The sequence below is a fragment of the Rissa tridactyla genome, chromosome 12 (assembly GCF_028500815.1).
Source record: "Rissa tridactyla isolate bRisTri1 chromosome 12, bRisTri1.patW.cur.20221130, whole genome shotgun sequence".
Classification (NCBI taxonomy): domain Eukaryota; kingdom Metazoa; phylum Chordata; class Aves; order Charadriiformes; family Laridae; genus Rissa; species Rissa tridactyla.
Genome location: NC_071477.1, coordinates 15,594,593 through 15,609,396, shown reverse-complemented (window position 1 = coordinate 15,609,396; position 14,804 = coordinate 15,594,593).

The following is a 14,804-nucleotide window of genomic DNA, read 5'->3' as shown; positions in this document are numbered from 1 at the left end:
CCTAATATCTAACCTAAACCTCCCCTGCCGCAGCTTCGGACCATTTCCTCTGGTCCTGTCATTATTCACCTGGGAGAAGAGGCCAACACCCACCTCTCTCCAACCTCCTTTCAGGGAGTTGTAGAGGGCAATGAGGTCTCCCCTCAGCCTCCTCTTCTCCAAGCTAAACATGCCCAGCTCCCTCAGCCTCTCCTCATATGACTTGGTCTCCAGACCCCTCACCAGCCTGGTAGCTCTCCTCTGGACACGCTCCAGCACCTCAATGTCCCTCTTGTACAGAGGGGCCCAGAACTGAACACAGCACTCGAGGTGAGGCCTCACCAGTGCCCAGTACAGAGGCACGATCCCTTCCCTGCTCCTGCTGGCCACGCTATTCCTGATACAAGCCAGAAAGCTGTTGGCCTTCTTGGCCACCTGGGCACACTGCTGGCTCATGTTAAGCTGGCCGTCCACCAGCACCCCCAGGTCCTTTTCTGCCGGGCAGCTTTCCAGCCACTCTGCCCCAAGCCTGTAGCGTTGCTTGGGGTTGTTTCACAGTTAAACTAACTGTGAAAGACACTAAAGAGAGCGTTGCTACTGGCGCCAAAACCTGTCCAGAAAAGGTCAATCTTGGTCATCTTTGTGAGGACATAAAAGTGTCGAGCAGAGTTGTGTCTGCTAATAGCCATCGAGTTTAACATTTTGAAGCTGCATCACATTGCAAATCTCTTTTCCTCTTGACTTACAGGCAACCATTAGTTGGTGCTGCCTGAGGACAGAGAATTTGTAGAGTTTATTACATTTAACATGTTTTTCTCCATTAAAACCAATAGCATATTATCAGTGCCCTCTGTTCTGCAACGAAGTTGGTGATTTTTAATAACCAACCTGCAATACGCTGTTGTCTTGACCATGTTGGGAATTTTGGAACATTTCTAAAGATATTCAGAAGTATCTCGAGGTTGTTTCCCGCCCATGTGCTGTCAGCACAGTCAGACTGTACCTGAACCATGCGGAAATGCAGTATCAGAGTGATAGCTATCTGTTCCCGGGAAGGTAAATTCAAAATGCAGTTGCATCGCTGGCTTATGAAGTTCCCCCCTCTCTAAATTTCTTTCCTAATGTGCTAACTTCATTTTTTCACAAGTAAGTCACACATAGAGCTTGCTGCAGCAGACTGGCTCTTCGGAACTGCTATGCACGGCTCAGGGCAAAATCCAGAGCTCCCTTTTCTCTGCTCTTTTGCTGCCTATTTAAGTCAACAAGCAGCTGCTTACGATAGCTACAAATGGTGCCTCTGCATTATGTACTAGTGTGTCTCCCACTGCGCACAACAGATGGGTGGCATCTGTTCTTATGGTAACTGGGAAGACAGAAATCTGGACTCCTATCCTGAAGAAATCAGTCACTGTGGCTTTTTTTAATTGAAAGGTTTGCTTTAAAAAATGCTCAGAAGTGGTTTTTCACGAGCCATGAAACAGGTTGTCATGTTACATTGACCCTTTTTTTTTTTATTTTGTTCCAATAATAAAAGAAGTAGGGGTGATTTCTGTTGTCTTGCCTAAGGATGCCTCTCATTGCATTGGTCTTATACTCTTAGCACTCAGACTACATCCCATATGAACAGTCTTTTTCACTGCTAGCAGAAGGAAGACCAGCTTCTTAGGAGCTCACAGCCCATTCAGACCAGTCTCTTCTTTGCAGTGACTGACCTGTTACATGCCAGAGAGAGCAGGCTTTTCCTTCAGTAGAAAAAACCAAGGTTACGGACATACCAGCAATGCTTTCTGTGTGTTGAAGTGTGCGTGTGCGTCTTCATATGCCCTTCTACTGGTGCAGTACATATAAATTTCCACGAAAAAGGACGTCTAATGATAAACTGCAACTAGACTACTCTTGCTCTATTGTTTGTCACCTTTCTGTAACTGGGATTATTAAAGCAAGCAATCTCAGTGCAGACCAAGCTATAGATCTCAACCACAAGCTAAATTCTGTTAAGTCTTCTTGAATCTTTGGCTAGACCACAGAATTTACTTGGAACAGAAAAGGGACTCATGAACAATTCTGGTTAGCATCAATTAGATAATCAGACCTTTTCCTCGGCTTGGCTGCAGATAATGGAAGTGATCATGGCTGATCCTTGGTTTTGTAACGGTGTCAATCTGGACCAACTTAATTAAGGTAAAAGATGCCAATCTGCACAAGGCCAGGATTCGTTAACAGGACTTTGCTATTCAGTGTAGAAAAACTGTCAGCATTTACAGCTGTAGAGAGGAATCCTTGTAGAAAAGAAAGGTATGGTAGGTACTCAAGGTGTGGGTCAAGCTCTTTGAATTGCTTTGCTGGACTAAACTGGGGAGGAGCAGGACCACAATGTGCACGAAGATTACAGGCAACATCTGAAGGTCATGTGCAAAAAATTAAAGAAGAGAAAGCTCCTGATGTAAACGTCTGGAGGCTCATCGAACACCACAGCTGTCAATGTGCCCAAGACCTACTTCAAAATGAGCTGAGAGCAAAGTTGAGGGCCAGTGCAGACATGTTTAACTGTACCCCTCGGCTACCTGTTCTTCGTTATGCATGTTCTTGTCATAGCATCCATCACCAGCACATCATCTCCATTTTACTGAATACCAACCCTCCAAATCATTAGTCTTGGAAGGTTTATTAGTGGACAAATCTTAGTTTGTGATGGGCCCCATGATGGTTGTGAAGGAGTTGTCTTTCCTTCCCAAAAGGAGAGGCGGGCAGACCTCGCGATGTCAGTTACCATCGGGAGCAAGGCTTTGTAACTGGGTTTGCAACAGACCCTTATTCCATGATTGCGTATTTAAAATTATATATCGCAGTAGAGTTTCAAGATGAATTTGTAATTCCCATTTAACAATAAAACAGAAAGATAACATTTTTCAATGTGTTTGTACCACAACCTCTTTCGTAGAATTATGTGAAACATAGATTTTACATTCCTCTGGCAAAAAAGGGGGAAAAAAAATCAGTATGTGATACAGCAAATTCCAAAAGAAATTTTAGCTAAATTAATACATCTAGGCATTCCTTTCTGTTGCCCAAAGTCTACAGCACTTTTCTTTAAGGTACACACAGTGTGAAAAAGTCAATGCACTTCATTAAGGAAGTGTTGAAAGACAACATTTTTTGTAACAGCGTGATATTTTGACATTGCCATGTCCTTTCTTTTTGCCAAGTCTGCCAGTGAATTTTGTCTCCACAAAATATCATTTTCAGTCAATTTGAATAGTTTGTGCACAATCTTGCCACAACGTTTCCCTCTGGTTCCTTCCCAGAAGGTTTAGACTGGAAAGTTTTAATGTCATATTAAAATGGAAACATTTTGGCTGGGTTTGCAGATTCTTGGATCTCACAATTATTTCCCTTAATACAGTTTTCTTTTTTTTTTTGTCTTTCATTTTCACACTAGACATACTTTTCAAACGTATTTTGCAGATCCGAAAAAAAATCTTGTTCCTGTTTTCGCTTAATGCTGTAATGGATTCTTTGATGAAATAATACTGAGATAGTGTCCAGCATCATTTTGAATAGGGTTTGCTCATTGGGCTGTGCCAGCAAAACTCTAAGCTCAATTCTGAAGTGCTAATCTGAAACAATGGCAAAACCCCAACCCTGAGGCCAAACATTTGCCCTTACTGATGAGACGGGGATGGGGACGGGGATGGGGACTGAAAGGAAGGTGGGCAGGGGAAAGTCAGGATGGGCTTCAGCCTGCAAAAAGACTCGAAAGGCGTTGATTTTGACTGTAAGGGAGACAAGCCTAAATGCAAAAAAGATGTTTTTACTTGTTTAAACAATGAAATAATTAAAATATTTTTAAAGTTATAATATAAATTATATAATAATAATAATTATTATTATTAATAAAAATACTTGTTTAAATGCTGTACAATGTATTACTGAAGCCCGTTATCCCACCTGGAGCATGTAAAGTCAAGCACACGTGTCAGTTTTTGCAAGACATGGTCTGTAATTTACCAGTTGGCTTTCTAGAGCTGGGGTCCCACGGGGGACACACCGTTGAGAGGTCCTCCGCACCACAAACCCACTGGGGAGGATTCTCTGTATTTCAGTGAGAAGTCGAGTGAGTTATGGGTTTCAATCTCTTAGAAAACGGCATTTAGAAGTTTCCAAATAAGACAGCAAGCTGTTACACTGAATAGATGGTTGAAATACAAACCCCTGACTGTAACAATGATGACTACAGTAAACACGTAAGGATTTAATTCTCAAGTTATTAAAAAAATGTTTATTAAGATCCTTTCTGAATTAGATATGTTAGAAGTTCCCATTTTTGACAGGGAAGTGAGAATTCGATTTCTGTCACTACTTAATTATATGTCCAAGATTGAGGAGGTCTGCAACATTGGTAAAATCTGTCCCTGGAAGTTTATGAATCTAGGCTTTTTTAAAAGTGTTTTTTTCTTTTCGATCTAGGAGCTGAAATGGGTTTCTATATCAGCAAGGGTTTTGTTTCTTCAGGCTCGTGGAAAATCTAGAAAAGCCAACATTGCCAATCAGGTAAGTATGATTTTACCTGCAAGTCCTTTTCTTGCAAGATGTATTGTTCAAGACAGCAACATATTTTTCTTTCTTTCACGAATAGATTTAATATTTCAGACTTTGACTAGATTTTCAAAAAAAGAATGAAACCCAGGAAAAATCGCAAGGTACTTTCAACAGTCACATAAGACTTAGATTGTTTTTATGCACACAGAACATGAAAGGAGCGTAAGACAACCGCAGCTGTCACGCTGAGAGAAACCACACACTTTAACTGTAGCTTGCATTTCTTCAGCATGGAGAATGCTGGAATGCACTGTGCAAAACCAGTTTCATATATTGAAGGAAATTATGGCATGGCATTTGAAACTCTAAGCTAATAACATCAAACGAGCAAGAACGAATAAGGAAAAAATCTATTAAGTATATGGGAGCCAGGAAAAAAGAGCCTGTGCTTATTCATAGACTTTAAAACAACTCAGTAGACCTCCCTTGAAATAGAAAATTAGTTTAAATTGCACTTTAATTCTTTTTTAAAAGCCTTTCAGCAAATATTTTAAATCATAACGTTAAAAGTGATGTGGTAAGTTCAAAATTAATTTCGCTATTTCGATAGTTCAAAACTTTCTGTCAATGGATAGCCACCGTGTATCTGTTCCAATGTTTGTGACATCAGGAAAAGGAACGCTATGCGTTAAGCTTGCTCTAAGTATACATTTCAATTCAAACATTAATACACGCATACTTTCTGGATTATTATACTTTTAAGGATAAAGAGAACCACAGTCACAATCTTCCTTAAGATGGCACTTGCTGGGTTAGGATTTTTCAAAATAATTTTCTGGAACCAGACACTTTGATCCCTAAGCGATGGCAGCACGGAGCTCCGTGCCGTTGCGATGCAAGATACAGAATCGGAATAGGTAAGTTTTTGCATCAGATGCGCGTGGCGTTTATAGAGAAATATAGTTACCAAAACACTCTTAAAACACATTCACTGGATTTTTCCCCAAATGTTAAAAACATCTGTGGTTATGGATATGTAGTTCATCTCCTTGTTAGGTGCCTGCAATACACTGAGAAAGTGAAGTCACCAAGCGGTTCTTAAGAGGAATTTCTGAAGAGCTTCACAGACGCAGGTAATATCGTCACCGTGGTTATCTTCCCAGCAGAAGCGAAACATTTATTAGCAGAGGGCTTTAAGGAAGATCAGCTTGTAAAAGAGAAACTTTTAAAAATGAGCTATATTATCTCATCTTTTGACACATTATAAATTAACACTAATTGAGAAAACAAAGAAAAATGAAAGACTAAGCAAAACATGGAAACACAATAGAGCTTTAAAGAAGTGCTTTTTGTGTTTCAGAGTTGCTTTGACACATTTAATATCAATTGATGGTTTACATTATTATAGCTAGATTTTATTACCATCTACTTATAACATGAAATAAATAAAACGGAGCTTCCATATATATTGCGTATTGGAAACACTTCAATCTCAGTGATCACTAAGATAAAACAGTATATGAGGATTTTATCAAATTGCATATGTAGCATCCTCACAAAACTGCGAGTTAGAGAGTGACTATAAACGTTGCTACAAAACCACCTTTTTTCTTTTTTTTTTTGCTACTTTGGTAGTTTAAGCAATGTCATAAATCCAAGAGTCTTGGAAAATTAGTTCCTTGTGTTTTAAAGATGTAAAACATTCTGCACATTCCACCAAGAATTTGTTTAATTGAACAACAAAAGGTTAATTGAGAATGAGTCAAAGGGTAGAAAAAGGTACAACAAAAAAGGAAAAATACTAAAAAAAGCAGCGTGTATTTTAAATTAAAAGCTATTGAGCATCAGTGCAGCATCAGTCTGAGTTTTGTGTGGCTTTGTATGCATGTCATAGAAATTTATTTCTCCTCTGATTTATGTTACCGATAATAATCACAAACAAATTAGATACAGTAATAATTTCAACAAGTTAGGTTGTGCTAGTTGGAAAAAAATCCTACAAAAGATAAATTCTTTGCAAACAGGAAATATTGACGTCTGCAGGTACACACTTCCATACCTAAGGATCAGTACTTTTAAATATTTTTTTAAAAGAGTTTGTGAGATTCTTTATATACAAAGTGATTCCCAGGTATTCCAAGGAAAAACCCTTAGTGTTTTTGGCACCAGGTCAAGATATAAGATCATTTCTGGTGCCTTTCTTTAGAGATGTCTCTAAATTACAAAGCCTACATTTTTCCATCTGCAAAAGAAGTTTATTGTCATAAGTAAATGACAGAAACTATCAGCAACTGATTCAAAAGATCAGTTAGCCATTAAAATAGCCAGTTTTAACTCATAATGTTGCCTTCAGAAACATCACACATGTGAATCGGGTGTCTTCGAATCACATACCAACCACCAGCCTCCCCGGAAAGTCTTCTGTACATTTGCGGCTGAAAAGGAAAACATAAAGAACAGTGACAGACAATTTCCTGCATAACCAAGAGACGACCTCTTCCTCTACAACGTGTGGTATTACTGATGGGTTTTGAGAGAAAGAGGCAGGAACTGGAAAGGAAAGGGACAGGATTTGTTACGTGCTTGAGGAACAGACTCGAGGAGCTCTGTCCTACCTGAGCAGAGAGCAACTCTGATTACTTGGCCCCAGGGCTCCAAATTCCCTCCACTGCAACTGGAACAGCCTCTTGGGCAAGAAGAAATCTGGCACCACTTTCCAAAAAAAGACACACATGTACATAAAAAGGGGGAGGAAAAAAAATGAACCCCCAAATAGTCAATAAAGGACAAAAATGTACTGTCTCCACCACAAATCCACCGCTTTTGCCACCCCCTATCTAAGAAGCTTTTATGGCTACCTTCAAAATGTAACTCATCTGAAAAGGAAACACACCAGTCATCTTTAACGTTTTTTTCTTTTCCAAATGTAGTCATTGATTGCAGTGTTGTTTAGGATCTCTTTCCTGGTTCTAATTTGTGATGAAATTCAGAGACTGTCTTGAGCCATTTCCAGGCCCTTGAATATTAAGACTTACTCTTTACAAAAGAAACCCAGGTTTTCTGCTGGGAGCGAGAAGCCAGCATTCCTGAACACATTCTGGCTGAGCTTCAATTTGTTTGGGGTTTTGGCCTGCTTCAGGGCCTGATCCTGCAACCATCAGGCAACCAACTGATATATTTCCTACAGGTTCAGTTCTTTCATCTGGATTACCTGGATTTATAAAAACATGGGAAGTCTGGAGTTTGTGTCACAGAGGATAACAAATTTCTACAGGCCTTCTCCTAGAATCGTAGAATCATAAATGATTTGGGTTGGAAGGGACCTTAGAGACCATCTAGTCCAACCCCCCCTGCCCTGGGCAGGGACACCTCCCACCAGACCAGGCTGCTCCAAGCCCCGTCCAACCTGGCCTTGAACCCCTCCAGGGATGTGGCAGCCACAGCTTCTCTGGGCAACCTGGGCCAGGGGCTCACCACCCTCACAGCAAAGAATTTCTTCCTGATATCTCATCTAAATCTACCTTTTTTCAGCTTAAAACTGTTACCCCTCGTCCTATCACGTTCTATTTTCCCACTCCTCAACGTGAGCTGAAGGATGGTTTGCCATTTTTCAAACACTCGCAGCTGGCCACCTCTGTGTACCCAGATCGTACCCAGCTGGTACAAGTTAAAGCTTGCTCTAATATAGTCTTGGGCAAGGAATAAGAGGAATGTTATGATTTCAGGCTGTTTGCATCCATTTTAAATATAGTCTTGCAATTTTAAGCAGGAAGAAAATTGATCCTTTAGCAAATATTTCTCACTGATATCTAAAAAGGTCTTCTGCAACTGGAGCCGCTCAACTTTCTCTTCCTTGCATTTGATGGCACAGCTCTTGATGCAAATGTTAAATATTAATGTGATTTCTTAGGCATATCAGGACTTCTTTTCCTGGCTACATTGTGTGAAAGTAGGCATCCCTGAAATCTGTAGTGCCGCCTGCCCTGCCTTATCTTAGGGAAAAGCCTTTTCAAGTTCTTACCCATCTGGTACTGGATAGTTATAATCCAAGGGAAGGAATACAGGTAAATAATATCAGAACAATTATAGGCAATTTATTTTTCCTTTGTGTAAAGAAAACACTGTGGAATAGACTAGAATGCTAGTCATAATTTGTTTCTGCTTGTGGATCTCAACACCAGTTGATTAGGGTTGGTACCACCACTGTTGGGCCTTAACGACTGGAGCGGACTGGAGCACCTCACACATAGGCCTATATGGAGGTAAAAAATTTGCAGTAAAGGAAACAAATGATGCTCTGAAAAAAGGAATTATGCCTGACTTTTTTTTTTTTATTATGCAATTTTTGCAAAGTCACTAGTAAACTAAGGATGTCTTGTAACTCGCAGACCAGTCTTGCCTTTTGGAACACATTTTGTCTCACCGTATAATAGTTAAGGGATAAAATCAGTTTGGCAATATCTGTTGAGCACATGGTGAGCTAGCACACTGCCCAGAGCTGCTGCAATGTGTTTTCATATGTTCAAGCTCCTAATGGCCCTGTTGCTCCCGCTTTTCGTGTTTTGTTCATGTCAGACAGACTTTAACACCATCATGGACCCATGAGCACAGCCCTGGGGCTTTGCTGGCCCTGTGGTTTGGGATGACAGAAGGTGCACAGGGAAGGTGGGGAAGGTTGCCCCATTGTTTATAGCAGGATGTCGTAGGGACACATATCAGAGTGACGGTTGTGGTCTCAAGTCTATGCCTGTGACAACTTCATCTTCTCAAATGGTATCACCACGGGTAACTGTTGGCTCTGCTTCTACACAACAGGGCTCTCTCCCAGGGGCTCCAGGTCATTCCCCAACATGTCTCACTCGCCTTTGGAAAGACTTGGAAGGATGACGTACTCTCTTGAGTGCGATTTTTACTGTCTGATGTTCAGGTTGTGTCCAGAGATGCCTGAGTGGAGTTCTGAGATCATGGAGGGAGGATGGGCTCAGATTCTGCTGGGAGACTGCAGGAGAACTGTGGCCAAAGAAGAAGGATTAAGCTGCACAGCTTCATCCTGTAATTAGGAATTTCTGTAATTAGGAAACATGCCTAGGACATTTTGACTGCCAAACCATGATCTGGACTTGTTTGGCAGCACCTATTAGCATGGGCCAAAATCACACCAGGGACCATTCAGGAGTTTAACAGCCAAGAGAGTCACAGTTAAGTCCTGAAGACATCCCTGTGCAGTTTTTCATATACTGGCTCATCTTGTGGTAACCCTTGAGGAAGCCTCTTTCAGAGCATAGTTAGAAAAAAAGACTATATTATTATTAATAAAATACTTTAGAGTGCAAACCAAATGTAGCAGGTGGAGGAAGGATGTAGGAAGTGAGTCTGCATGCAGAAGACGGGACAGCCCTGTGGCCTTTTTGATAGTGCTAAGGAAAATAGCAGGGAATGAGAGGTCTCTTGCTCACAGATGATGAGCAGTGGCTGTTGCTCTTAGGATTTTTCTCTCTCTAGCAGAATTTCCATTCTCATTTCTTGTACATTCTTGAGCTAGATGGGATGACTGCTGCTGTGCACTGAGACTGCACACCTCCTGGGTCAGAGGTTTCTTCCCTTTTGAAGACAATCTGAACAATAACAGAAATAATGATTTCTGCTCTCTGCTCAATAAATATTATTTTTTTTTTTTTATGAAATGGAAGAGGTTCAAACATTTTCTGTATGAGACCACAGTGACTGAACACAAATACCATTGAGAAAAATACATCATAGGCTCCAGACTTCTCCTTGTGAGCATAATATCCTTTGTGAGGCCGTAGCTCCTAACACTTGCTGAAATGCTACAGACTTGGAAATCTGTAAAATATATTAGCTGGCAATATGTCCATAATATCCTCAGAAGTACTTACCAGAAGCTTATTTCAGATCCACACCAAGTCTGTTTCAAGCATTTTAAAAGATAATTCACCTTTTGAGCGTAGGCTACATATAAATTTCCTCTAAAAGTTTGCAATGCAAACCAGCTAATTTCATATCATTTCAGATACATGTGGCAGTTCTAGCTTTCCAATTTAATTCTCATTTTGTGCATATTTTATTCCTCATCCATCCCTAAGTTACTTTATCATAGAAATTTTGTTTCTGTTTGCTCAAGAGGGTATTTTCCCTTGCCAGAAGTCTGAAATGGAAAGGCATGGCACTTTCTTCATTGTTTTCTTTAGGAAGACACCTGGCGCTTCTACGCTTGCAATCAGCACTTTCTGCAATCAATAGTCCTTCTGCTTGGATTGCTTCCCTGACTCTTGTCTTGGACAATCAAGCGACCAATGTCCTTTCATTTTCATTAATAAGCAATTTTTCCAGTGGCTGACGTAACTTATCCTGTATTTCTGGAAAGCAGCTTTCTTCAGAAATCACTCTGTTTAAAGGAATTACCTTTTCCTTTCTCAAATATTTTTTGTGTTATACTTTCATTAATCAGCTAACTTAATCTGCAAATTCAGAATATTGTAGAAAACAATCTCTGTTTTCTCTCATCTTTTGTGAGGTCGTATTATGGCATAAGTAACATCCAATTCCACCAGTGCTAGGAAATACTTTATAGCTTAATTACGCAGCTAAGATGGGAAGCATGTCATTGAAAAGGCATGTGGAAATGGAATTGTTAAATGCCATCTTGGGAGGTTTTCTAGGAATAGTGGAAATAACTGGCTTTATTAACTGGCATATAGAAAAAGAAGAATTAGCTTGCTTAAAACCATAAGGATGTCATTATCTAGCATTTCCTCCCTCCTTCATCATTGCTTCCTAGCAAAATGGATCCCATTTCATACAAAAGCATGCGAATCATTACCTGTTGTGATTTATTTAGCAATTACTGACTTATATTCACTTACTGATGTATGGGATCTGATACTCTGAAAAAAGCCACCCGTCCTCCAGTTTTATCATGTACACTAAGGATTTGACTTTACTGACATAACTAATTTTGCTAAGGTCACTGCGCGATGCTAGTTTAGGCAATGCATATTCTCAGATAATTTGTACATTTACAAGGAACTCATTTTGGCTTAAGATGAACAACCTCTTCCATGGATGTCAACAGCAAGAAGTAGAGTTTTTCTAGTCTTGGATGCAAGTGACGAGGAGCTCAGGACAAAGAATTATTACGGAAAAGCTGTAACTAGAGGAGTTGCGGATTATACTGGTATCATCACCGGCACCCTCACCTAAGAAGTTACCTACTCCTATGTTAGGCGGTTCATTAAAAGGGAGAACATAAATTCTAGCTCTGAAATACTAAAGAGTGAGTTAAATACGAACTAAGCAGAGCACTTGGGACCAAAGCAAGGATTGTGCATAGGACAGCAACTGTTGTCAGCGGGAGTTCAGCAGGCACTGGCATCCTGTAAAGTAGGATTGCTGGAGAGCACGGCTCTTTGAGGCCGTGCCCAAGCTTTGAATTTCACTCTAAGTAGCATTTAAATTTTTCTTCATGTGCCTCCCACCCCTTCCTCACTGCACGCTACCAGGTCTCAAAATTTTCTCCTGGAGTGCGGTTGCCAGGACTTTTTTTTGCACTTCTCTCCCTCTCCTGGTTTTCCCTATTTTTAAATAAAATTTCATCAACATTTTCTGTAGGCAAACCTGTGCCCTCTTCTTCCTTGCCTCCTCGAGAAAGGAAACAACCACCCCAAAATGCTAGTTCCAGCTATGCTTGCAGAGTCTGCCTGGGAAGTGGATTATAGCCAGTCTCACCACTGGTATCCCAGCTGGCGGTGGGGAATCCTTGGCTGTCCTGTTACAGCAGCTGTATTTTACCGTTGCATATGGTATGAACAAATGGGATAGAGGGAGTCTGCAGATCTAGGCCTAATTATGGGAATTTGACCATGATATAGCAATCCTTCCTTGCTATTATTTTAATACATCTGGAGCCACACTAAACGTGCCGTCTTTGCTAAACAAAGTTAGCGCAGAGGACGCTTGAGCATATGCCTATGCTGAAGGAGGAGTCTGCAGCAGTGAAAAGTGTGTGTGGCGGCCACAGCTTGAGCTCAGCTGCGTAACGTTAGGCGCCCCAGTACACTAATAGGGCTTAATGGCCTTGACCAGGCTCAACTGGGACTCCCGCCCACATGCCCTGCCCGTGGGTCCTGCTGCCCCTTTTAAGCTCAAGCTTGGTGGCTTAGTCCCTCCTTGAGCTATGCTGTAGGAGTACTGGTCTCCTGGATTGATCGTGGATGTATGCTGTAGGTAGCTGGTCACCTGGATGGGCCCCCTTGGAGGTAGGTCCCATCTCCTCGATGGGCTTTAGGTGCATGTTGTAGTCCTGTTTCCTTTTGCTCCTTGCTGGACTCCCGGGATGGACCCTGGACCTGGTTCATTGCTTTTTTTTGTCCTGGACTGTTGGTGGATCCTGTTAGCAGCACCCAGCTCGGGCTCCCTTGTTTAGACTCTGTGGACTCTGCCTTGCCAGTGAGGGCATGGCTTGTGCTGGGGCCACCCTTGGCTTCTGGCTTGTCCACCTCCAGCAGAAGACCATTCCTGCTGCTTCCTGATGTGACCTGTGGCAAAATCCTCTTTTTGGAGTTCTAATTAATCATTGCTGGCTTCACACTCCCATGGTGTTACAAGCTGTCTTCTGGCTTGTGTTTGAACAGAGCATGAGCCCTAACAGCTGTATTCAGATGGGAAACAGGAAAGCAAAGATAAAATAGATGTTTTCTGAACAGTCAGTCAGCTACTCTAGCCTTCTGAGAGAGTTGCTGTGACATGGAACTAAATTGCAGGATGGCAGCCATAGCAGGAGAGAGCTCAGATGTTTTGCATTTCAGTTGTTTTGAAGTTCATTCTCTCCAATGCATGCTTGGTTCTTCCTCAGTTCATGCTGCTACTGTAAGTGGAGCAAGGACTCAAACTGAGTGTCTCATTGAATGTGATAGCAGAGTTCAGAAGTTCAGTTGGTCAGACTGTGGCTGCAAAAGTAGCTGCTGCAATCTAAGGTACTGTGGTCCTTGAGCTTCCTGTCACCCATCCTTGGCTGGATGAGTACCCATCCCCAGAGCTGAGCTCCATCATGAACGAATTGATTGGGTTAGTACAAACCATCTCCCACAGTGTTTTCAAGCAATTTGGTTGCCTGCCCGATGCAGATGAGGGGTGCTGGCAGAGTCGTCCCCCCATCACACACCCCCACCTACTTCCCCTCACCTCCATGAGGAGGAGGAAGAGGAGGCCTGGGATGAACAGACATCATACCTCAAGCTCCACACGTCTCTATGCAGTGTGCAGTTGCAACATTTGCCTCAAGGTGATGAAGTAAAACTTATAAAGAATATTTTTCCAAATGATGAAAGATTATTTGATTATGTAAACCGAAAGAGATGAAGTAAAGAAAGAAACTATATTAAAGAAATATGGAAGGTAACTTGGATATGGCCTGAGAACTGAATGGGTATTTTGAGTTTTCAGTGCTGTTGATGAGCAAAGGCAGGTATGATAAAGGGATTAAAGTATGGAAAAGGCTGAAAAAAACCCCATAACGACAAAAAAAAGCGCGAAACACGAGAAGAAAGCAAAACTGAATGGCAAGAGAAGCAACACTCAGACCCAGACTAAAGAGTAGAATTGCAGCCCAGGCAGAAAGCATCCTAAATAAGGAGGCAGCAAGTTCTCCAGGCAGATACTGGTCAATTGGTCTGATTTAAATATTATGAAGGGAAACAATTGTGATAATTAAAGATCAGCAGGATAAAATGCAGTCTAAATCTTAGAAAGTGTTTTCATAAAATACTCTTCTGACAGTAAAATGATTGACTAAGCCTGGCTCTACCCAGTTACATTTATAGTCCTAAAACATTATTTTGCTATGATATTTAGGAGTTGTTTGCCATGTGGTTAGGAATGCACACGTGATTTTTTTTTTTTGCTCAGCTTTTAAAAATGGATATTTTATAGCACATGCTGTAATATTTATTCAGCTAGAATATAATTTAAATGTCAGTGTGTTCTACAGCTCAGAGTTTGGAGGGAATCAACATAATACTTATTCAGATTAAGATAGTATTCAAGGCCTTGCCTGTCTGCTAGTGGCAGAAGCAACAGATGCCCCAGATTTATTTTTAGTGACCAGGGAAGCAATATTCATAGCCTAGAATAACATGCTGTGGGAAAGTCACAACAGAGACAGTTGTTGCTTCCTGATGCTATGAACGTGGCTTAGCAGCCTCAAAGTCTCTCTGGCATTGACCCCTGCTGTGGTGCCCCTCGGAGAGCGTGCAACATTTGGAAGTCAC